At 36.9% G+C, this 16,268-nt stretch overlaps 1 protein-coding gene across 1 annotated transcript in view; it reads right to left on the reverse strand.

Moving 5' to 3' along the window:
- Positions 1 to 3,933: 3,933 nt before the first annotated feature.
- The window catches only part of LOC141544481 (uncharacterized), an 82,150-nt gene continuing 69,815 nt past the window's right edge, over positions 3,934 to 16,268 (reverse strand). The window contains exon 7 of the mRNA XM_074270721.1: positions 3,934 to 4,446. The gene's annotated coding sequence lies outside the window, so the exon portion shown is untranslated. The remainder of the gene's footprint in view (positions 4,447 to 16,268) is intronic.

Here is a 16,268-nt window from a genome sequence, read left to right on the forward strand (position 1 = left end):
TAAATCTCTTCTTATCATCTGGCAATTACATTGGAATTGTTTGCACTGGACACAGCCCTGTTGGTTTAAAAGGCCTGTATTCTCCCCAAGTGTAATCCATTTTTGCAATCTGATTGCCTTTTGGTTGACTGATTGGGTAATCCCTTTCTGCCATGTGATTGCTTTTCTTCTGGTTGATTAAATCAGAGTCCTGGCCTTCTAAAGGCTCTTTGGGTGTAACATCAGCTGCCATCATGCCCCAAGTCTTTTTTGCCTGGGGCCCTGGATCTGGGCCCCTCATCCTATTTCCCTGAATTAGTTTACACTCTGATGCCCAATGGAGTCCTCTGTTGCATTTTGGACATGGGGTTTTAGGTCTTCTTTCACCCTGTCTTCTCACTGTATCTCCATTTCTACACTGAGCTCTTAGATGCCCAATTTTTCCACATTGAAAACATCGCCGAGTTTCTCTAGAAGTCCCTTGCCAGGAGGGACCCTGCCTTTCCACATTCATCATTGTCCAGGTGTAAAAAGCATTTGTTCCCACTGTAGCACAGCGTCTTATGATCTCCTCTAAAGGAGCATCTTTGTCTAATCCCCATATAATTCTTTTGCAAATCTCGTTGGCATTTTCCTTAGCCAGATGTCTGGTCATTATTTCTGTAGCTGAATTTTCTCCAATAGTTCTTTTGACAGCAGTTTGCAAACGTCCCACAAAATCTGCAAAAGGTTCATTGGGACCTTGCTGTATTTTAGTGAAAGCCTCTCCACGATCTTTCTGTCCAGGAAGGACACCCCAAGCTTTTATTGCAGCCTTAGCAATTTGCTCATATATTGTCATGGTATAATTAATCTGTTCCGAATTCTCTCCATATTGACCTTCACCAGCTAAGTGCTCAAAAGTGAATTGTGTGTTAACTCCTATTTCCAAATTGCATCTGACTTGAATTTTACATAATTCATGAAATTCCGCAAGCCATAATAAATTTTCTCCAGGCTCCAGACATGTCCTTGCTATGGATTTCCAATCATTCGGGGTTAGGACTTCATAAGACAAACCATCTAGTAACATTTTGACATAAGCTGATGTAGCCCCATAAAGGGTACAACCTTTTTTCAAATCCTTAATTTTATTCAAATCTAAAGGTGCATATCTTCTCCTTTTTTTACCTACAGAGTCAGTATTTTCAATCACAGGATATGCATGTATAAAATCACTTATATCCTGTCCTTCTCTCTTAGCTTTAACCAATGCTTTTTCTAATCTTGTCATAGGCTTAGGCTGCTTCACAGACAATTCTGTTTGTGTTTCTGCCTCTTCCTCTCCTCCCTCTTGCTCCACCCCTGAAGGGTTAATTGAGGGAGGAGATGGGAGGTGTTCCTGTTGCTGTTGCTCAGAATTGTACTTAACTTCATTGTTATCTGATTCATCCTTTTCACCTAGTTTAGTTGACACTTCCCCATTTTGCTCCTTCATCTCTTCCTTTAGAATAACATTGTTTAAAGCCAATTGGATTACATTGTATATATGAATTGTATCTTTGGAAATTGAGTTTGGCCTGGAATTGTAGTGTTCACCTAATTGCTTTCCTACTAATTCCCATTCATCTGGATCCAATTCTTCTTCCAGAGAAAAAGAAGGACATATGACCTTCACAGTTCTTAAAAGTTCAGTAATCTCCTCTAAAATTATAATCAAGCCTTGGCTTTTCATAACCTTGATGATGCTCTCTAAACATTTTCCTTGAACAGAAGGTGTTTGCCCCATTTCACTATAAGAGATTGCTGGTTTAGCCCTTAACAAGTTCCTTATTTATCTATTAGCATGCTCACTTAATCTTTAACAAAGTTTCCTCGTTACTCACGGTTCTGGGTTAGAGAGACTGAGATCTGGATGGGAGGCTTTTCCACTGGAATCAGGACCGTATCTGTCCCTGTTCGGGCGCCAAATTGCGAAGGTCTGGTCTAGCTCCTCTTGTCAGGATAAGCAAAAGTCCTTGCCCCACGTGTGGACGCCAATTGTAACGAGCTGTCGTCTCCAGAAGCTGCTGGATCGCTCTCTGGGAAGAGATCTGCTGTGTCTACTCAAATCTCTCAGACAGATTCTTCTTCCTGTAGTGAACCGTTGTCTCCAGGCAGTTGCTGTTAACTCTTGTCCAAAGAAGTGACTTCCCTTCCTGCAGAGAGCCCCGTCAAGCCTGATGCAATTCAGAGTCCTCTTCTTTCTCTGAGAGTCCTCTCTTTTATTCTCCCAGAGAATGGGCGTGGGATAATGCAAGGGCTTCTGGGAAGAACCACCCCAGCCAATGAGCTTGCCCCCTCTATCAAGTCAACCTGAGTTCTCACCTTGTAATTGTCCAGAAAACCTGAATTCTCACCTTGTCACTGTCCAGACAACCTCAGTTCTCACTTAGTAATCCTAACACCCCTCAGTAAGCATCCCAAATTTTGAATTAACCTATTACCAAGAATAAATCAAACAGGCACACCTTGATACACTATTTATTATATATTGTGGCCCTAAAGTTTCTTAACCTGTTAGTAAATCTTTTGGGGATCAATGTCTCTAAATTCGGCAAAGCCAGGCTTGAGATAACAAATTAACAGGTCCATATTCAAAACTTATAGTTTAATAATATCCACCAGATTGTGTTCCACTGGTGTAATGTTTCCATTCCAATGGAAGCCCATGATATATACCAATTTCTGGTGAACACCTTCCCATTTTACAAAATATGAAGAAATTTTTGCTATTCTTGTTAGGAATATTCACAAGACCAAGAATTCAAAAAGAGGTATTCTTTCTTGAACTCCAAGAGGTAACATTATCAAAGAAGATTTAATATATATTGGTAGTGTAATGTAGTTTAACTGACATTAAAATGATATTCAGTTCTATAAAACTTGAAATATACCTTTGTATTTCTGGAGAAATCAGATCTTGATATATCTTTATATCTTGCTATATGGAACTTCCACTAATACAGATCAACACTTGACTCTGCAATTTGTAGTTTGAGAGATCTATTTGGGTAATGAGACATTAGGTGATTTGTTCATAATTATGTAGCCAATGTGTGTGGGACCTGTGCTTCTGACCTTTGTTTCCTTGAGACTAGTGTTATCCACTATGCCATGCTGCCTCATTACATAAAATTGTATAGCATGATGAATTAAAAAATATAAAAAAATTACTTTTATGAAAAAAATTGAAGTATTTTGAAATTATGTGCTATACCCATTTCCCCAATAATTAACTTTGCTAATATGCTTTGCTTTTGTAGTTAATAAAACCAAGGACTTTTCTAAAAAGTGTTTTCAGTTTACATTTTAGAGAAGCTTTTTGATAGTATGATGATAATTTATTTTTAAATATGAGGAAGCATTTATTAAATACCTACTATGTACCAGGCACTCAGGATAAAAAACAAAAATGAAATAGCCTTCTGTACTGGAGGAGCTTAAATTCTATCAAGTACAGTATCATAATAATATATGTAGCTCTTTTAGTATGCTATGTTATATTGCATTCTTAAGTTTTGTGAACAAAGTTAAAAAATTATTTTTGCCTTGTATGCCAGTCTATGCTTTACAAAAAGATTCTTTTAAATAAGTTACATTTTTGAGCAAAAAAAGGGGGAGATGAAATAAGGCCTTTTATTATCAAAATTATGAAATTTTATTGAGATTTATGAAAAAAAAATTTAAAATTGAAATTTGTTAATTCAGTTTACAGTACTAATTTCCTCTTTCTTAATCCAGGTGTACCCCATGCTTATCAGTTATGATAAAGGTAGGTTATTTTACTCAAAAATGGATAAGAAAAACAAAAGGAAGACAGGACAAAAGAATGATATTCCTAGGAAGAAGTTGACAAAAAGAGGGTAGGAATTTTTAAAAGGTGTTTATATTTGTGAAATTGTTTAAGCAGGAAACTGTCAGTAGTAATAAAAGGAGGAAAGCAAAGTAGCATAAAATTAGAGAAAAAGAAAGATGTTGACTCAGCCATCATGCTGGCTGAATTGCACCATGACACCATGCACCATGCACCATGGGCAAGTTGGTTGCAGTGGATTTTATGGGAGAATATGATCATAAAAATAGAGGGAAGAGTGTCATGGCTACTTGAGTTGAAGAGCATGAGACCAGCTGAGGCTCCCTGTCTCAGGAGCAGATTGATGGAATGGAAGCCAGTGATGGCAGGAAAAGACTTTAGTTTATTGAGCAGCACAGCCTTTGTTTTATAGGGTTTCGCAAGCATAATCCAATCACTGTGCAAAGAGCTTGCATGAGCACCTTGTGGACATCTTGTGGACAATGAGAGAGTACCAATTGGAGGAGAGCCCATCTAGTCAGCTGTTGACTGCCAGTTGAGTGGTTTTGAGAACATCCTTGCATAGCCAGCAACTTGTGACGCTCAGCTTATCTTTCCATTCCCAGGGATACATGGCAACTTCTTGTCACATCCTGAGAACAAAGAAACACTTTTCACTCCCATGAGTTCACTTTCTGTTTTTTAGGCATATTAGTTTTATTTCTGCAGAGATCTCCTGCACAGTGTTGAACAAGGCTTTAAAAAGATACCCAAAACATGTGGGTCCACATAACAGAATGAGTAAAATAACAATTATTACAATCCAATATTCAATAACCCACCACCAATTGGAGGAGTTATCAAACTAATGTATGTCTGTTGTCTTATCCTGGTTCAAATCTGCATAAGTCTTTTCAATATCTGAAGCCAATTTGTTCAGATCTATATCATCTGCTATTGTGTTATTGAGGAGCAGACCATTTAAATGTTTTTTGATCTCATCCCAAGAATAGTTGGATTTGGATGCATTATAACAAAGATTTGTGACACACAGACTTGTATATCTGTAATCACATTTTAAGTCCTTTGCAATTTTAGTAGTTCCACTTCTGTCCCTATCTCTAGAGTAGCTTTTCTTAAGATTTTTATCATCAGATAAATCTGATCATCTAATTCTGGCTTGTTTGTCAAATCCTGCTGGCGCATTTCTAGCTAGTTCCTCCACATATTGTGCCTATGTTATGCTATTCTGTACTTCAGAAACAAATATTGCTAATGAAATAGATGATGCCATCAGGGCCACCAACAGTGTGATACCTAAAATGACACAACTGATACAACGGTGTCAAAAATGTGATCTATTTTGCTATGATACCACTCTTCATTTTTGACTGGCATTATAGCTACATGGGTCCTAGTATTTTTTTTTTTTTCAATTATTTTGAATTTTAATTTATATATCTGTATAATAAATTCTTTAAACTCATAGAATACTCTGATTTGTCTTTATATATATGCATATGTATATATATATATAATTATTTCAATGTTAAAAGTTTCCTTTGTAATCTATACATTTTATATTATACATTTAAACATATACAACATACCTTTACAAAAAAAGTTTACATGCCCTAGATCAAGAACTTTTTTCTGGGCTATATTCTTAGATCACATTCTTTTATGAGCGATTTTCAAAGATACTCTCAACCTAAAATGCCAGGAAGGCATTTCAGCTACTATTCCAGATGGGAAGGATATTTAAGAGCAAGTATGTTCTTTGATAGACTTCAATTTACAACAGGTAGGTAGTTGTCTATTCTATGTAAGCATATAACATTATCTATTTTATACTATGAATAATTGATCTCAATTTTTAAAGTATTTCATGGTCATTAAGTACATCCCCCACAACTCTATTATATATATATATTTTTTTTACAAATGAGGAAACTGAAACTTTAAGTGATGCTCCTGAAGTGATCCTGCTAGCTAATACTAAAGCTAAAACTACAACTCTAATGTTCAGGCTCCAAGACCAGGGTAATTTGAACCATTCCATGCTGTCTCTCATTAATAGACTTCTTAGCAATTTGAAGACTTTGAAAGCCTCTTTGATTGGACACAACGTTTTTCAATTTGCTAGTATGGCTGGCTGGGCCAATTCAATTTAGTTCAGCAAGCATTTATAATGTGAGGCACAATTCTAAAATCTGGGGGATGGATAACACAAGTTCTGATCTCGAAGAGCATTTAGACTTATAGGGGAAGCTAAGCTAAACAGAGTTAAGTGACTTACCCAGGGTCACACAGTAAGTAGGTCATGTTTGAACTCACAAAGATGAGTTCCTGACTTCTAGATCCAGTATTTTATGCATTATACTACTTAACTGCCCCATATATATTATTAGAAATCCAATAGCATAGAATTCTTTTTAAATGGAGTACAGAGGGCATCTCAACTGTCCTATAATTTTTTTTTTAATTTTTTTTATTATATATATATATATATTTTATAATATTATCCCTTGTATTCATTTTTCCAAATTACTCCCCTCCCTTATTCCCTCCCCCCGACGACAGGCAATACCATACATTTTACATGTGTTACAATATAGTCTAAGTACAATACATGTGTGTGAATATCATTTTCTTGTTGCACAATAAACATTAGAATCCGAAGGTACATGCAACCTGGGCAGACAGATATTAGTGCTAATAATTTACATTCCCCTCCCAGTGTTTCTTCTCTGGGTGTATCTACCTCTGTCCATCATTGATCAACTGGAAGTGAGTTGGATCTTCTTTATGTTGAAGATTTCCACTTCCATCGGAATACATCCTCATACAGTATTGTTGTTGAAGTATACAGTGATCTTCTGGTTCTGCTCATTTCACTCAGCATCAGTTGATTTAAGTCTCTCCAACCCTCTCTGTATTCCTCCTGCTGGTCATTTCTTACTGAGCAATAATATTCCATAACTTTCATATACCACAATTTACCCAACCATTCTCCAACTGATGGACATCCATTCATCTTCCAGTTTCTAGCTACAACAAAAAGAGCTGCCACAAACATTTTGGCACATATATGTCTCTTTCCGCTCTTTAGTATTTCTTTGGGATATAATCCCAGTAGTAGCGCTGCTGGGTCAAAGGGTATGCACAGTTTGATAACTTTTTGGGCATAATTCCAGATTGCTCTCCAGAATGGCTGGATTCTTTCACAACTCCACCAGCAATGTATTAGTGTCCCAATTTCCCCACATCCCCTCCAACATTTGTCATTATTTGTTCCTGTCATCTTAGCCAATCTGACAGGTGTGTAGTGGTATCTCAGAGTGGTCTTAATTTGCATTTCTCTGATCAATAGTGATTTGGAACACTCTTTCATGTGAGTGGATATAGTTTCAATTTCTTCCTCTGAGAATTGTCTGTTCATATCCTTTGACCATTTATCAATTGGAGAATGGTTTGGTTTCTTATAAATTATGGTCAGTTCTCTATATATTTTGGAAATGAGACCTTTGTCAGAACCTTTGTTTTTAAAAATATTTTCCCAATTTGTTACTTCCCTTCTAATCTTGTTTGCATTAGTATTATTTGTACAGAAACTTTTTAGTTTGATGTAATCAAAATCTTCTATTTTGTGATCAATAATGATCTCTAGTTCTCCTCTGGTCATAAATTCCTTCCTCCTCCACAAGTCTGAGAGGTAGATTATCCTCTGTTCCTCTAATCTATTTATTATCTCCCTCTTTATGCCTAAATCATGGACCCATTTTGATCTTATCTTGGTATATGGTGTTAAGTGTGGATCCATATCTAATTTCTGCCATACTAATTTCCAGTTTTCCCAACAGTTTTTTCCAAATAATGAATTTTTATCCCTAATGTTGGAATCTTTGGGTTTGTCAAAGATTAGATTGCTATAGATGTACCCTTTTTTGTCCTTTGTATCTAATCTGTTCCACTGATCTACCGGTCTATTTCTTAGCCAATACCAAATGGTTTTGGTGACTGCTGCTATATAATATAGCTTTAGATCAGGTACACTTAGACCACCTTCCTCTGAGTTTTTTTTCATTAGTTCCCTTGCAATTCTTGACCTTTTATTCTTCCATATGAATTTTGTTGTTATTTTTTCTAGGTCATTAAAATAGTTTCTTGGGAGTCTGATTGGTATAGCACTAAATAAATAGATTAGTTTGGGGAGTATTGTCATCTTTATTATATTCGCTCGGCCTATCCAAGAGCACTGAATGTCTTTCCAATTATTTAAATCTGATTTTATTTTTGTGGCAAGTGTTTTGTAATTTTTCTCATATAATTCCTGACTTTTCTTTGGTAGATGGATTCCCAAATATTTTATACTATCAACATTTGTTTGGAATGGAATTTCTCTTTGTATCTCTTGCTGTTGCATTTTGTTAGTGATATATAAAAATGCCGAGGATTTATGTGGATTTATTTTGTATCCTGCCACTTTGCTGAAATTTTGAATTATTTCTAGTAGCTTTTTAGCAGAGTCTTTGGGGTTCTCTAAGTATACCATCATGTCATCTGCAAAAAGTGATAGTTTAATTTCCTCATTTCCTACTCTAATTCCTTGAATCTCTTTCTCGGCTCTTATTGCCGAGGCTAGCGTTTCTAGTACTATATTGAATAGTAATGGTGATAGTGGGCAACCTTGTTTCACTCCTGATCTTACTGGGAAAGGTTGCAGTTTATTTCTATTGCATATTATGCTTACTGACGGTCTTAAATATATACTCCTGATTATTCTAAGGAATAATCCATTTATTCCTATACTCTCAAGAGTTTTTAGTAGGAATGGATGTTGGATTTTGTCAAATGCTTTTTCTGCATCTATTGAGATGATCATATGGTTCTTATTAATTTGATTATTAATATGGTCAATTATATTAATAGTTTTCCTAATATTAAACCAGCCCTGCATTCCTGGAATAAATCCTACTTGATCATAGTGTATTATCTTGGAGATGATTTTCTGAAGTCTTTTTGCTAATATCTTATTTAAGATTTTAGCATCAATATTCATTAAGGAGATTGGTCTATAATTTTCTTTCTCAGTTTTCGATCTACCAGGTTTAGGTATCAGTACCATGTCTGTGTCATAAAAGGAATTTGGTAGGACTCCTTCATCCCCTATTTTTTCAAATAATTTATATAACATTGGGGCTAATTGTTCTTTAAATGTTTGGTAGAATTCACATGTGAATCCATCTGGCCCTGGGGATTTTTTCCTGGGGAGTTGATTAATAGCTTGTTCTATTTCTTTTTCTGAAATGGGACTATTTAAGCAATTTATCTGCTCCTCTGTTAATCTAGGGAGCCTATATTTTTGGAGGAAGTCATCCATTTCACTTAAGTTATCAAATTTATTGGCATAAAGTTGGGCAAAGTAACTCCTTATTATTTCTCTAATTTCCTCTTCATTGGTGGAAAGATCCCCCTTTTCATTTGTAAGACTATCAATTTGATTTTCCTCTTTCTTTTTTTTGATCAAATTTACCAAAGGTTTATCTATTTTATTGGCTTTTTCATAAAACCAACTCTTGGTTTTATTTATTAATTCAATAGTTTTTTTACTTTCAATTTTATTGATTTCTCCTTTTAATTTTTGTATTTCGAGTTTAATTTTTGGTTGGGGGTTTATAATTTGGTCTTTTTCTAGCCTTTTAAGTTGTAAGCCCAATTCGTTAATCTTCTCTTTCTCAATTTTCTTCAAATAAGCCTCTAAAGATATAAAATTTCCCCTTATTACCGCTTTAGCTGCATCCCAAAGATTTTGATATGATGTCTCATCATTATCATTATCTTGGGTGAAATTGTTAATTGTTTCTATAATTTGCTCTTTCACCCAGTCATTCTTTAAGATGAGATTATTCAGTTTCCAATTACTTTTTGGTCTATTTACCCCTAACTTTTTACTGAATGTAGCTTTTATTGCATTGTGATCTGAGAAGAAGGCATTTATTATTTCTGCCTTCCTACATTTAATTTTGAGATCTTTATGTCCTAGTATATGGTCAATTTTTGTATAGGATCCATGAACTGCTGAGAAGAAAGTATATTCCTTCCTATTGCCATTCAGTTTTCTCCAAAGGTCTATCATACCTAGTTTTTCTAATGTTCTATTTACTTTTTTAATTTCTTTCTTGTTTGTTTTGTGGTTTGATTTGTCTAAATCTGAGAGTGCAAGGTTGAGATCTCCCACTATTATAGTTTTACTGTCTATTTCTTCTTGCAGTTCTCTTAACTTTTCCTTTAGAAAGTTAGATGCTATACCACTTGGTGCATATATGTTTAGTATTGATATGGCTTCATTATTTATGCTACCTTTCAGCAGGATATAGTTTCCTTCCTTATCTTTTTTAACGAGATCTACTTCTGCTTTTGCTTGATCTGAGATAAGGATAGCTACCCCTGCTTTTTTGGCTTTACCTGAAGCATAATAGGCTCTGTTCCAACCTTTTACCTTTACTCTGTATGTATCTCCCTGCTTTAAGTGTGTTTCCTGTAGGCAACATATTGTAGGGTTCTGCTTTTTGATCCAATCTACTATCCGTCTCCGTTTGATGGGATCGTTCATCCCATTTACATTTACAGTTAAAATTACTAATTCTGTATTTCCTGCCATCGTATTATCCCCAGATTATGCTTTTTTCCCTTGGCCCCCCTGATCCCCCTCCCCGATATTTAATTTACAGACCCCCCTTGTGACACGCAACCCTCCCTCTTTTTTTTTTTTTTTTTTTTTTTAGGATCCCTCCCCCCTCCCTCCAAGTCCCTTCACTTATTCCCCTTTTCCTTTTCCCTTTTCCTCTCCCCCCTTTTAATGAGGTGAGAGAAAATTCTCTGAAAAACAAATATGTTAATTATTTACTCTTTGAGCCTCTTCTGATGAGAGTAAGATTCACACAATGATTCTCCCCCTCACTAAGTTCCCTCAGATATGGTGTATTTTCTATGTCTCTTCCTGGGATGTAGTTTCCCTCTTTTTATCACTCCTTCCCCTTTTTCTGAACCGACCTCCTTCCCTTTACTACACCCCCCTTTTTTTCTTTTATATTAGTAAAATCAAATTATCCTTGAGTATTTTTTATATACCCACAACAGAGTTACAGTTCTCAAGGGTTCTGTGTACCTTTTTCTGTTTCTCTTCAGTCTTGTGGATGTAGATCAAATTTTTTGTTTAAGTCTGGTTTTTTTCTTAGAAACATATAGAATTCCTCTGTTTCATTGAATGACCATCTTCTTCCGTGGAAAAAGATGCTAAACTTAGCTGGGTAGTTCATTCTTGGTTGCAGTCCTTGATCTTTTGCCTTACGGAATATCAGGTTCCAGGCCCTTCTATCTTTTAATGTGGAGGCAGCCAGATCTTGGGTGACCCTTATTGTGGCACCTTGGTATTTAAATTGTTTTTTTCTAGCTGCTTGCAGGATTTTCTCCTTTGTGTGGTAATTCTTCAGCTTAGCCACAATATTCCGTGGTGTTCTTTTTTTAGGGTCTATTTCAGAAGGAGTTCGATGAATTCTTTCCACATCTACTTTCCCTTCTGTTTCTATTATCTCTGGACAGTTCTCTTTGATAATTTCCTGTAAAATAGAATCTAGGCTCTTTTTTTGGTCATAGTTTTCTGGAAGTCCAATAATCCGCAGATTATCTCTCCTAGATCTATTTTCCAGGTCTATAGATTTTCCCAGTAAGTATTTGACGTTGTTCTCCAGCTTCTCATTTTTTTTGTTTTGTTTGACTGATTCTTGGGTTCTCTGTGAATCATTCATTTCTATTTGTTCCATCCTGACTTTTAAGGAGTTATTTTCTTCTTTCACAGTTTTTAGTTCTTTTTGTAAATGCCCAATTTCGTTTTTAAATGAATTATTTTGCTCTATTGAATTTTTTTCCATTTCCCTAATTTTTTTTTTTTGAGAATTATTTTCTTTTTCCAATTCAGAAATTCTATTTTCTTGAGACTTTTTTATCTTTTCCAATTCAGAAATCCTACTTTCCTGTGTTTTTTTAACCTTTTCTAATTCACTAATTTTGTTTCCCTGCATCTCCTGTGAATTCTTTATTTTTTCCAACTCCAATTTCAGGACGTTGTTATTCTCTATCATAACTTCCCTTTCCTTGCCCCATTTTTCTTCGATCTCCCTCAATTTCTTAAGAGCTTCTTCTAGGAGAGAGTTATGTGATGGGGGGCAGGAATCGTTCCCCTTTAGGTTGTTATCTTCTGAATCTTTGCTGTTAACTTCCTCGGGGTTGGGTACCCGCTCTTTCTCTGTATAGAAGGAATCTATAGTTTTTCTAGCTTTTTTGCTCATACTTAAAAAATGTTTTGGGGTCTGTCCCTGGGGTAGGAAATTATTTACTTCTTTACCAGCTTCCTCCCAGACCGGATGGATGCAGCGGCCCCTGCGCCCGCGCTAAGATAGAGCTCTGGGAGAGAGTTCCCCACCCCCTCCCTGGAAGCGCCTCAGAGGTGATTAGCACTGCTGTGCTTTGAGGGCGTAGAATAGTGAAGACAGCAAGAAGCTCAGCCTATGTGTCCGGGTGGGGAGTGGATGTCTGCAGCAGGTGACGTGAGAAGCCCCTGCGCTCAAACTGGAAGTGTCTGCCAGAAACCGCGGTCCCTAGTTCAAAGGTTCCGCTTCTCTGGGACTTCCTGGAGCTGAGTTCCACTCCCTCCAGCTAAGCTAGGCCGTGTGTGTTGCCTTGGGCCGTATCCACCCACTTGTCAGTCTCTTAACTATTCTCAGGAGGTAGCTGAGGCCACACCCCCTGGTGCCTAGTCTGCCGAGTGGGGGGGGGGGGGGGGAAATCTAATCTGAGTTTTAAAATATTTTGGCTTTCTCTTCTGAACTGCTAAATAATTAGCAGAGAAGAGCTAACAGCCTGTGCCAGATTCCTTTACCTCAGTGGCTTCTCTGATCCCAGAGCCCCTCCCAGCGCAATGGGCGCAGTGTGCCCCTACCCCACCGTCTGTGCTGGTCTTTCTTATTCCTCCCCTGAGAACTGACCTTTCCTGTTGAAACTCCAGATTCTCTTCAGCTGGTAAGTCGTGCTTCCAGTCCTTGTGGTATCTATCAGTCCTGAGCTAATTTTGAGACTTAATTTATCTAATTGGTTGTGAGGGAGTGAGGACGTTCACTGAGTCGTGTGTTTCTTCTCCGCCATCTTGGCTCCACCCCCATGGGTCCTAGTATTAACAAACACAGTCTGACTGACCAATTTTGGGCCTAAACATTCACTAACCGGAATTTTTAGTTAACATTAAAATATTCACCTGATTTGTAACATTAATGTCATTTTCCCACATAAATGCATATCTTTCCCCTAAGCGTGTCATAGATCCCATCATGTACCCTATCCTTGTTCCTGCTGTTCAAGAATGAGTTTCAAAGATCTCCTTCCATGCCCATATTAGGTCCCCAATTCTTGTATAATGACCACATAATTCGTGGCAAGGAGCACCTTCCACATATTTTTCCATGGATTCCTTATTACTAGTATCCACACAAGCACAGGCATTTCCTTATAAGAATTTCTCTCAGTTACATGTCAAGATTGAACAACATTCCCTGTCAAGTTCATACAAGTACAAAAATATCCAACACATGGTTCCAGAAATGGCCACCTGTAGTCATTAGTCAGTTTGCACCTGTTCAAATCCCCTGCACACAAGAGGGTGGTATTTGGGCAAGGAGTTCCTTGCCCTCTTTGCAGGTAGACCTGGTGGAGACCCATTCTTGGAACAGTCATATCAAGTGTGATGTTTTGCACTTGTACACAATAGGGATGTATTTTTTCTTGACCAACATAATGGTAGATGCAAGGTGAAGCCTGTAAAGTTATACTTTACTTACAATACCATTTTGTTCCCTATTCCTTGAAACATGAATTTATCTCGTACCAGATGAGATCCATTTCTGGAGATTACCACCTTAAGTAATTTATCACCCCAAACAGTTATTCTTGGCCACAGAGAGTCCATCATGATGGCCTATTGGTGATTCTCCCCTTTGATTGCTGATGGTACTATTGTTAGTATTGCTAGAGCGCTCAACATCTGTTAAATTGGCGTGTTCATCTTTTTCTGCCTTCTCTGTCTCTTTGATGAATGTGCCCTTCTTTTGTGTCTTCGCGGTGTTAGCGACAACCTTGAGATGTTTTGAAGGAACCTGCTGTTCAGCTGCGCCTATTGTGATATAAGCATACCCTGTCCTCAGATTAATACCCTATAGGGGCCTTCCCATCCATTTGGGCCTTTCCACATGGCTTCTGTGACTTTGTGGGGGGGGGGTGTTTGCATATAGTGGCTTAAGCTCTGTTGTGCTTTTTGCAGTATTTTTGCAGAAGTTTTCTTCATAGTTGGACTTAGTTCTTGAGAGTCAAATTTTAAATTTATAGTTTATATAATTTTGTCTATATACCCCTGTGTCATTCAGGGCACCCCGAGTCTCCCTTTTTGTTTTTGAAGGAACCTTTTTATAATCAGATTTGTACATTCTACAATGGTTTGACCTGTGGGGTTATATGGTATGCCAAATATATGACGTATGCTATGATTGAGAAGAAACTGTTGAACAGTCTTGGACGTGTAGGACAGTCCATTGTCAGTTTTTGTATTTATTGGCAAACCTGCTATTGAAAAACAATGATACAGATGATGAGAGGTGGCCTCTCCTTTCTGTACAGTGGTCATAGCAAATCCTGAATAAGTATCCACTGTAACATGTATTCTGGACTTAATATTTTGCCAAAATATTATTAGGTTTATTCCCTTGTGGGTTAACACCTTTTTGAAGAGGTGAGGGTTGATAAGGGACAAGAGCAGTGCATCTTTTTAGTATTTGTTTTGATTCTTCCTTCTTTGTATAACATTCTAAGTGATTTCATGGAAATATGATAATCAGAATAGGTCTTTTCTGCTTTTTCTAAAGGAATGATGAGTGAATATGCTTCTACAGATGCATCAACTTCCCCGTTGCCCTCCAACATGGGTCCTTGTCCATCAGTATGAGATCTCACATGTGAAATTAAAAAAAGGGATTAACACGTTGTCAGATTGTGTTTTGAGCAAATTTAAAAAGGCTAGTGATTTCTGATGATCCTTCTTTTATGCTAGCTGTTTCTATTCTTTGTACAATCACATGTTATATTGGGTATCAGATATAATATAGGGGCTTCTAGCATAAGGGCTTGGATAATAGCATACAACTCATTCTTTTGAGTGGAAGCATAAGGAATGGAATATAAATTCTTAATATGCATGGCAGAGCATAAAATGGCTGCCTTATGATCCCTCATAGTATCTGTGAAAATATTGGGGCCAGCTACAGGAGCAATTTTGGTAAATTTGGGAATAATCCAAGGCCAACTTTCATAGGACTTCACATAGATGAGGACCCTCCCTGCTTTAATTTCACTTATTTCGAGTAGTTCAGTCTATAACTCATCCAGTGCCAATAAGAATTTCTGTCAGCTCTTATCCATGTTGATCCACCTTTTTTACCATAAATTTGTAAAATGCAGATCAGCACTTTCCTAATAATCTCATTTATACTATCCAAGTAGGATAGTATATTGTTATATCTTAATTTTTGACATAGATATCCACTTAATAATACTATCTCCTTGATGTATTACTCCTAATGGTGTTCTGGGGCAAGCAATACAGAAGTTTCAGTGGTTTTATGAATATCTTACCTTCCAGTCTGAACATCATGTAACTTTATAATCTCCTGAATACTAGTTATGGCCTCTTGAGACCATTGCCTAGATGAGGTCAGGCAAGGATTGCCCTTCAATATTTCATAAAAAGGATGCATGAGAGTATTAAGTGACTTGTGACCTCAACCACTGTATCTCCCCTATCATTTTCTGAAAGGCATTTAATGTATTTATGTGATTTTAGTTTTATCTGTGACACCCTTTGCATATCTTGACTCACTTCAAATCCTAGATATTGATATAAGGCTGCTTTTTGAACCTTATCTGGAGCTATTATAAGCCCCATGGCATGTAATATCTTTGTTATAATCTTCAGTATTTATATCTAACATATCAGATAACTGCAAAGAATATCATCCATATAATGCAGCATGTAAGTGGCAGGATATTGTTGTTTCATTTCCTTTATGGCCTTATCAGCATACCAGTGACAAATCGTGGGACTTCTTCATTCCTTGGGGTGGCACGATGAGAATGGAAAAAGCAAAATATTTCTGATCCTTGGGGTGCAAAGGTATAAAGTAAAAACAGTCTTTAATAGCTATGATTCATAAAGGCCAGTGTCTGGGTATCATATTCCCAGACAAGCCAGTGTCTGAGAAGGTAAGCCTGACTGTAAAGGGCCCATATTTTCCAACACATTGTTAACTTGGCTTGGATCAGTTAACTTTCTCCATTTTCTTGATTTCTTTTTAGTAACAAATACTGGAGAATT

The sequence above is a fragment of the Sminthopsis crassicaudata genome, chromosome 5 (assembly GCF_048593235.1).
Source record: "Sminthopsis crassicaudata isolate SCR6 chromosome 5, ASM4859323v1, whole genome shotgun sequence".
In the NCBI taxonomy this organism is placed as follows: Eukaryota; Metazoa; Chordata; class Mammalia; order Dasyuromorphia; family Dasyuridae; genus Sminthopsis; species Sminthopsis crassicaudata.